This window comes from Pungitius pungitius, chromosome 19, assembly GCF_949316345.1.
Source record: "Pungitius pungitius chromosome 19, fPunPun2.1, whole genome shotgun sequence".
NCBI classification, from domain to species: Eukaryota; Metazoa; Chordata; class Actinopteri; order Perciformes; family Gasterosteidae; genus Pungitius; species Pungitius pungitius.
Genome location: NC_084918.1, coordinates 1,259,853 through 1,266,984, shown reverse-complemented (window position 1 = coordinate 1,266,984; position 7,132 = coordinate 1,259,853). Strand labels below are relative to the sequence as shown.

At 42.8% G+C, this 7,132-nt stretch overlaps 1 long non-coding RNA gene across 1 annotated transcript; it reads left to right on the top strand.

Annotated features, from left to right (window-relative positions):
* The first annotated feature begins 2,131 nt into the window (after positions 1 to 2,131).
* LOC134107489 (uncharacterized) lies at positions 2,132 to 3,982 on the top strand. Its single transcript, XR_009942762.1, has 3 exons — positions 2,132 to 2,246; positions 3,081 to 3,152; positions 3,251 to 3,982. It is a non-coding gene; the product is annotated as an uncharacterized LOC134107489 (long non-coding RNA).
* Positions 3,983 to 7,132: the final 3,150 nt, after the last annotated feature.

Here is a 7,132-nt window from a genome sequence, read left to right as displayed (position 1 = left end):
CGAGACAAGTGTTGCTGTGATACTTATTGTGGTCATCGTGCCCGAGACCCGTAACAATTACTCCGCAGGTCTTTTGCAGCGGGGCAACAGCCCGGCGTCGGTGGATTCCGTTCGCGAGGCCGCAGATTCGGGTTTGAATGGCAGCCCCGAGAGTGATTTGTTTAGTCTCTTTAGTCTTTTTTGACCCGCGAGCCCGGCCGACCGCCGCCCCACCCCGACGTGCGAGAATAGGCGAAGGCCCGTTCATCGCTGCTTGCAGCTTTAATTATTATTATTTCGCCACTTCGAACGCACTTTTGGGGACTTTATCATGTTCAAAAACTCTTGAATTTTTGCACGCGCATCAGAAGTGCGCAAAATTGACGTATGATTCGGGTCCCGCAATTAGAGGAGAAGAAAAAGAACTCTCTAGCGCCCCCCAAAGTGGCCGCAATGTTAATTTTTTTTTTTACTTTTACCGATCGACTTGGAACCTTTTCACACAGGTTCTCTTGGATGTGCTGTACACAAAAAAAATTATGGTATGCAAATGCGCCTACCGTTTTATGGCCGCCATTTTGAATTTTGTGAAAAACACGTTTTTGCGAACTCCTCCCAGACGCTTGGTCCGATTCTTACGAAATCTTCGGCAAAATGATCGTTGGCTCGATGCGATCAAAAGTTATTGAAAGAATGTTGATATCTCATTTTTCAATAAAGTTATGGACCAATGAAGTTTGTAGGTTTGTGTCCTGAAAGTTCAAAGGCCTATAACTTTTTTTTTTTCTAACCGTCATTTTCACCAAATTTTGAGGACATGTTCACAATGAGTCCTAGAACATCCCCAAATTTTCCCAGAATATTTGAACATTAGGGGGCGCTGTGGTGATTCTGTGTATTTTTGGCCATTTCCTTCAATTTTTGCATTTACAAACGAACGAACTCCTCCGAGAGTTTAAATCCGATCCATTTCAAAATCTGGCAACTGGTTCCTGACACCCTTGGGGTCAAAAGTTATTAAAATCAAGAGTTTTCATAAAACTACCTGGGCGTGAGCTTGCGTGCAGTTTGGACAATTTTGGAAGATTTTTTTCCAAAATGTAAAATGGTATAACTCCAAGGAACATTGATATTTCTGGCTATAAATGTATATTCATGATGCTTGTGTAGGCCTTTAAGTAATGCCATGCAGTGATTTTCGAAAAAGTATAGCGCCACCTATTGGCTTAGGTCAATGCAAAGTTTCTACATTTAGATGTCCATTTCCTAGCCCTTTAATCTGATCAACTTCAAATCTGGGAATATAAGACGTAAAACTGTGACGATGGCTTACAGTGAGAATTGGGAGTTTTGGACCAACTTTGTGGCTGTGACGTCGCCATATTCGCATGAAAGTTCAAGCACATCTTCTGAGCCTCGGCACACTCCAAAACTCTTGAAAACCTCTGTGAGTATCCTACGTGATGACCTTTACAGACCTGATGTGCAGTTTTGGATCAAAAGTGAAAAATTGCCTCCATTGCGCCCCCTGGAAGATTTTGACGAAGCCCCGCCCGCACCCTGTTTGACCGACAAGTCCGCTGATTTTTTACCAAATGTATTAAAGGGAGACTTAAAAAAGTCTCTGAGGAATTTTCTCTAAAACAAACAGGAAGGCAGTTATAATTTTTTTAGTGTGAATATTACCTCAATTTTTGGCGGAGAGTGACCAATCCTATTTCAGTGACTTTTCGAATTCTCACATCCATCTGGAAGAATAGCTCAGTGAGTAAGGTGTTGGCCCCCCGATGCAATGGTCGTGAGATCGACTCCCGACGAAATCATACTTTTTTTTTTTTTTCTTCTTTTTTTAAACGTGTGTCCGGCTGATCTAACGGACAAAATGATTCAGTTTACTCTCCTTGCTGAGGTTATTAAATAACTGTACACGTTAGAGCAGCTGTGTCACACTCGTTTCAGCCACATACGGCTGCTGGGCACAGCTGCCGTATGTGTGGAGCTGGAGGGATTATTTACTAGATGTTACGGGGAACTGTTACGTTAAAGAACTCAATTACCCAGCAGTCTTTGTTGACGGACATGCGCAGAGTAGAGGGCGGCTCGTAGTGTCGCGTGAGTTAATGCTGTTATCGCGAGAGGTCGCCATTGAAGCCCCGGCGTTGAACAGCTGCAGCTCGTATCAAGTCCGTATTTTATATTTTAAACTGCTAGCTACACACCTATGCTTAAATCCAAACGGACTAAACCAAGTGGAAACGCTTTGGTAGGTGAGTGATGACTTTTTCCTTGTGCGTTCTTCAGTCTTACCCACTTAAATAGCGGGGATACTGTAAACATGCTAACACTAATTCGGTGCTATTAGCTGCTTAAGGGACGTCCCGTCACAAACATCTCTTTTTTTCCGCGTCTCCGGCTGATCTAACGAACAAAGTGGTTCAGATTACTCTATTTGCTGAGGTTATTGACTTAAATAACTACACTTTAGAGCAGATTTGTCACACTAATTTGAGTTTACTGCCGGCTGTGGCTGCTGTGCACTATTTAGCACAGCCCAGGGCAGCCTATGCTATGCTTGAAGAACATCAACTAGCATACGTATTTTGTTCCTGTAAAGCTAACTACGGTAGCTTCACGGGAATAAAAGACCCCTCTTCACGCTATTAGCGCCACTTTGTTTACGTTTCCGTGTGCCCTAAATAACTTGGCCCGATTGAATCACTTTATTTACACACTACTACTCGCAGCAGCTAACTAACTACTTTGTTGTTTAAAAGCGTCAGCTAAATGACACGTAATGTAATGTGCGTCTTCAATGCTTTTCAATGTTATATATTTATTTCCTTCACAATGAGCATGAATCTAACATTAAATGATATGATTAATATGCCCCTCATTCCAATGAAATAATATACACACGTCAAGCTCATTATGGAGTTGAAACAACAAATTACTAAACTGTAAACAGTTAATATAAGAGAAAAAAATATTGTTATCAAGATAAATGTTTTACAAAATGTGTGATTAACTAGTTAATTGTCTATAATCTGTTGACAGCCCTAATCGTATTCTGATAATACATGTTGGTGCTCAAATACTTTCAGATGCCACGTGCAAAGTCATGCCACCATCAATGGGAATGGCACATTGGACACGTGGCTTTCAACTCCAGCGAGGTGGGAAAGCATTTCTTTATGTATATTTTGTTCTGTCTGCATAATTGTAAAACACAGACACCCAACTAATTCTCTCCTTCCCCGACTCGGACACTCAGGTGGCGGCACGGATCTCTGCATGTCTGACTGACATCTCCCAGTGGATGTCCGCCCATCACCTGAAGATCAACTCCGACAAGACTGAACTACTTCTCTTCCCTGGAAAAAACTCGCCCACTCAGGACCTGACTGTTAACTTTGGCGAACACCGTTAACATCAGGAGAATACGACCCCTTCTCACTCAGAAGGCGGCGCAGGTACAGATTCAGGCTCTTGTCATCTCTCGCCTCGACTACTGTAACTCTCTGCTGGCGGGTCTCCCTGCTACCGCCATACGACCACTGCAGCTCATCCAGAATGCAGCAGCTCGACTGGTCTTCAACCTTCTGAAATACTCCCACACCACACCGCTTCTCCGTTCTCTTCATTGGTTACTAGTGGCTCCCCGCATCCAGTTCAAAGCATTGGTACTGACGTACCACGCTGTGAATGGATCGGGACCAGTCTACATCCGGGACATGGTTAAACCCTACATCCCAACCCACACACTCCGATCTGCATCTGCCACGCTGCTTGTTCCTCCCTCACTGAGAGAAAAGCACTCGACGAGATCGCGACTCTTTGCTGTCCTGCTCCCAGATGGTGGAATGAGCTCTCTGATGACATCAGGACCGCAGAGAGCCTCTCCATCTTCCGTCGAAAACTCAAGACACACCTTTTTAGACTCTACCTTGACCAAAACACTAGCAAACCGTAGCACTAACAAATGGTAGCACTTAAATTGTACTTATAATGCCACTTATCTTTAACATGTTTTGGGCGGTGATTTATTCAGTCATGTTTAGTCATATTTTGTTTTTTTTACTTGTCAATATGGTTTGGTACATGCCGAGTTAATCAATACACATTCTGAAGTGCAACGTCCATATGTGAATAAGAGTTGTATACGTTTTATGATAGTCAATATGGTGTGGAAATGTCTCATGTAGTTGGTCAATTGGAACTATATTAGGCAGTAATAACAGCTATGGTTTTTATCTTAAAACAAAAAAGGATAACTCTGTTGGACAACTACTCAATTGTCTTGACGACATATAGGCCTGGATGGCTTGGAACTTTTTTAATTTTAATGACTTGGGTCAATGCAAAGTTTCTACATGGCTTAACTGATTCAAACTGAACTTACCAATATATTAAGCCCTGGAGGAAGAGCGTATCTTAGTCAATGTATTATTAATTATTTCATTCAGCAAAGCTCTCTTCAGGAAGACAGCCACGTCGTCATCCAGCGGGTTTGGTTAAAAAATTAACATATCTTGATGGAGCAAAAGAGGTGGGGTTAGCTGTCGTCCTTGTACCTCGACTAAACCAAGGTGTGAATTAACCTTGATTGAGACTGCGTCTATAAGATATACAGGACAAGAAAAATGCACTGGATGTAAACTGTACGCGTGTTGAATCAATTATACGGACGCAAACTGGAGAACGAGACGAGCGTTTCCTGTGATTCTTGCGCTTCAGACTCTACCTTTATTTTACAGGAATGCATCTTTTTGTTATCGTGGTCATCGTGCCCGAGACCCCTAACGATTCCTCCGCAGGTCTTTTGCAGCGGGGCAACAGCCCGGCGTCGGTGGATTCCGTTCGCAAGGCCGCAGATTCAGGTTTGAATGGCAGCCCCGAGAGTGATTTGTTTAGTCTCTTTAGTCTTTTTTGACCCGCGAGCCCCGCCGACCGCCGCCCCACCCCAACGTGCGAGAATAGGCGAAGGCCCGTTCATCGCTGCTTGCAGCTTTAATTAGGGCCTGAGCCGACTGAAAGTCGGGCGAAAGCCCTATTGAAATTGCAAGAATTATTATTATTATTATTTCGCCACTTCGAACGCACTTTTGGGGACTTCATCATGTTCAAAAACTCTTGAATTTTTGCACGCGCATCAGAAGTGCGCAAAATTGACGTATGATTGGGGTCCCGCAATTAGAGGAGAAAAAAAAGAACTCTCTAGCGCCCCCCAAAGTGGCCGCAATGTTAATTGATTTTTTTACTTTTACCGATCGACCTGGAACCTTTTCACACAGGTGCTCTTGGATGTGCTGTACACAAAAAAAATTATGGTATGCAAATGCGCCTACCGTTTTATGGCCGCCATTTTGAATTTTGTGAAAAACACGTTTTTGCGAACTCCTCCCAGACGCTTGATCCGATTCTTACGAAATCTTCGGCAAAATGATCGTTGGCTCGATGCGATCAAAAGTTATTGAAAGAATGTTGATATCTCATTTTTCAATAAAGTTATGGACCAATGAAGTTTGTAGGTTTGTGTCCTGAAAGTTCAAAGTCCTATAACTTTTTTTTTTCCAACCCCCATTTTCACCAAATTTTGAGGACATGTTCACAATGAGTCCTAGAACATCCCCAAATTTTCCCAGAATATTTGAACATTAGGGGGCGCTGTAGTGATTCTGTGTATTTTTGGCCATTTCCTTCAATTTTTGCATTTACAAACGAACGAACTCCTCCGAGAGTTTAAATCCGATCCATTTAAAAATCTGGCAACTGGTTCCTGACACCCTTGGGGTCAAAAGTTATTAAAATCAAGAGTTTTCATAAAACTACCTGGGCGTGAGCTTGCGTGCAGTTTGGACAATTTTGGAACATTTTTTTCCAAAATGTAAAATGGTATAACTCCAAGGAACATTGATATTTCTGGCTATAAATGTATATTCATGATGCTTGTGTAGGCCTTTAAGTAATGCCATGCAGTGATTTTCGAAAAAGTATAGCGCCACCTATTGGCTTAGGTCAATGCAAAGTTTCTACATTTACATGTCCATTTCCTAGCCCTTTAATCCCATCAACTTCAAATCTGGGAATATAAGACGTAAGACTGTGACGATGGCTCACAGTGAGAATTGGGAGTTTTGGACCAACTTTGTGGCTGTGACGTCGCCATATTCGCATGAAAGTTCAAGCACATCTTCTGAGCCTCGGCACACTCCAAAACTCTTGAAAACCTCTGTGAGTATCCTACGTGATGACCTTTACAGACCTGATGTGCAGTTTTGGATCAAAAGTGAAAAATTGCCTCCATTGCGCCCCCTGGAAGATTTTGACGACGCCCCGCCCGCACCCTGTTTGACTGACAAGTCCGCTGATTTTTTACCAAATGTATTAAAGGGAGACTTAAAAAAGTCTCTGAGGAATTTTCTCTAAAACAAACAGGAAGGCAGTTATAATTTTTATAGTGTGAATATTACCTGTATTTTTGGCGGAGAGTGACCAATCCTATTTCAATGACTTTTCGATTTCTATAACCCATCTGGAAGAATAGCTCAGTGAGTAAGGTGTTGGCCCCCCGACGCTATGGTCGTGGGATCGACTCCCGACGAAATTATTTTTTTTTCTTCTTTTTTTAAACGTGTGTCCGGCTGATCTAACGGACAAAATGATTCAGTTTACTCTCCTTGCTGAGGTTATGGACTTTGTACACTTAAGAGCAGGTATGTCAAACTCGTTTCAGTTTAAGGCCAGAAACTGCTCCGTGGCCGCGCATACAGCTGACAGAAGAAGGTAAGGCTGATGCAGGACAGCTGGCTCACGGCGCAGCCGTTTGGCAGCGTGTCGCGGGTTTGACATATCTAACCTAGACAAATAACACGGACAGTTCAATATATTTACATCTGGATTTAAATACACGTATTCTGCAACATACGGGTGGAGATGCAAACACGTTTGGTGATGTAAATAGATGTTACGGGGAAATTTTAAGTTAAAGAACTTCATCACCCAGAATTCCCTATTCTTGGTTGACGGACATGCGCAGACTACGTGCGCACAGCCGCGCACGTAGTCTGCGCATGTTCCGGTTTTGTGTTGAACAGGCAAAGTATCACCGCTCCGTATTTTAAACTGCTAACTACACACCTATACTTCAGGAACT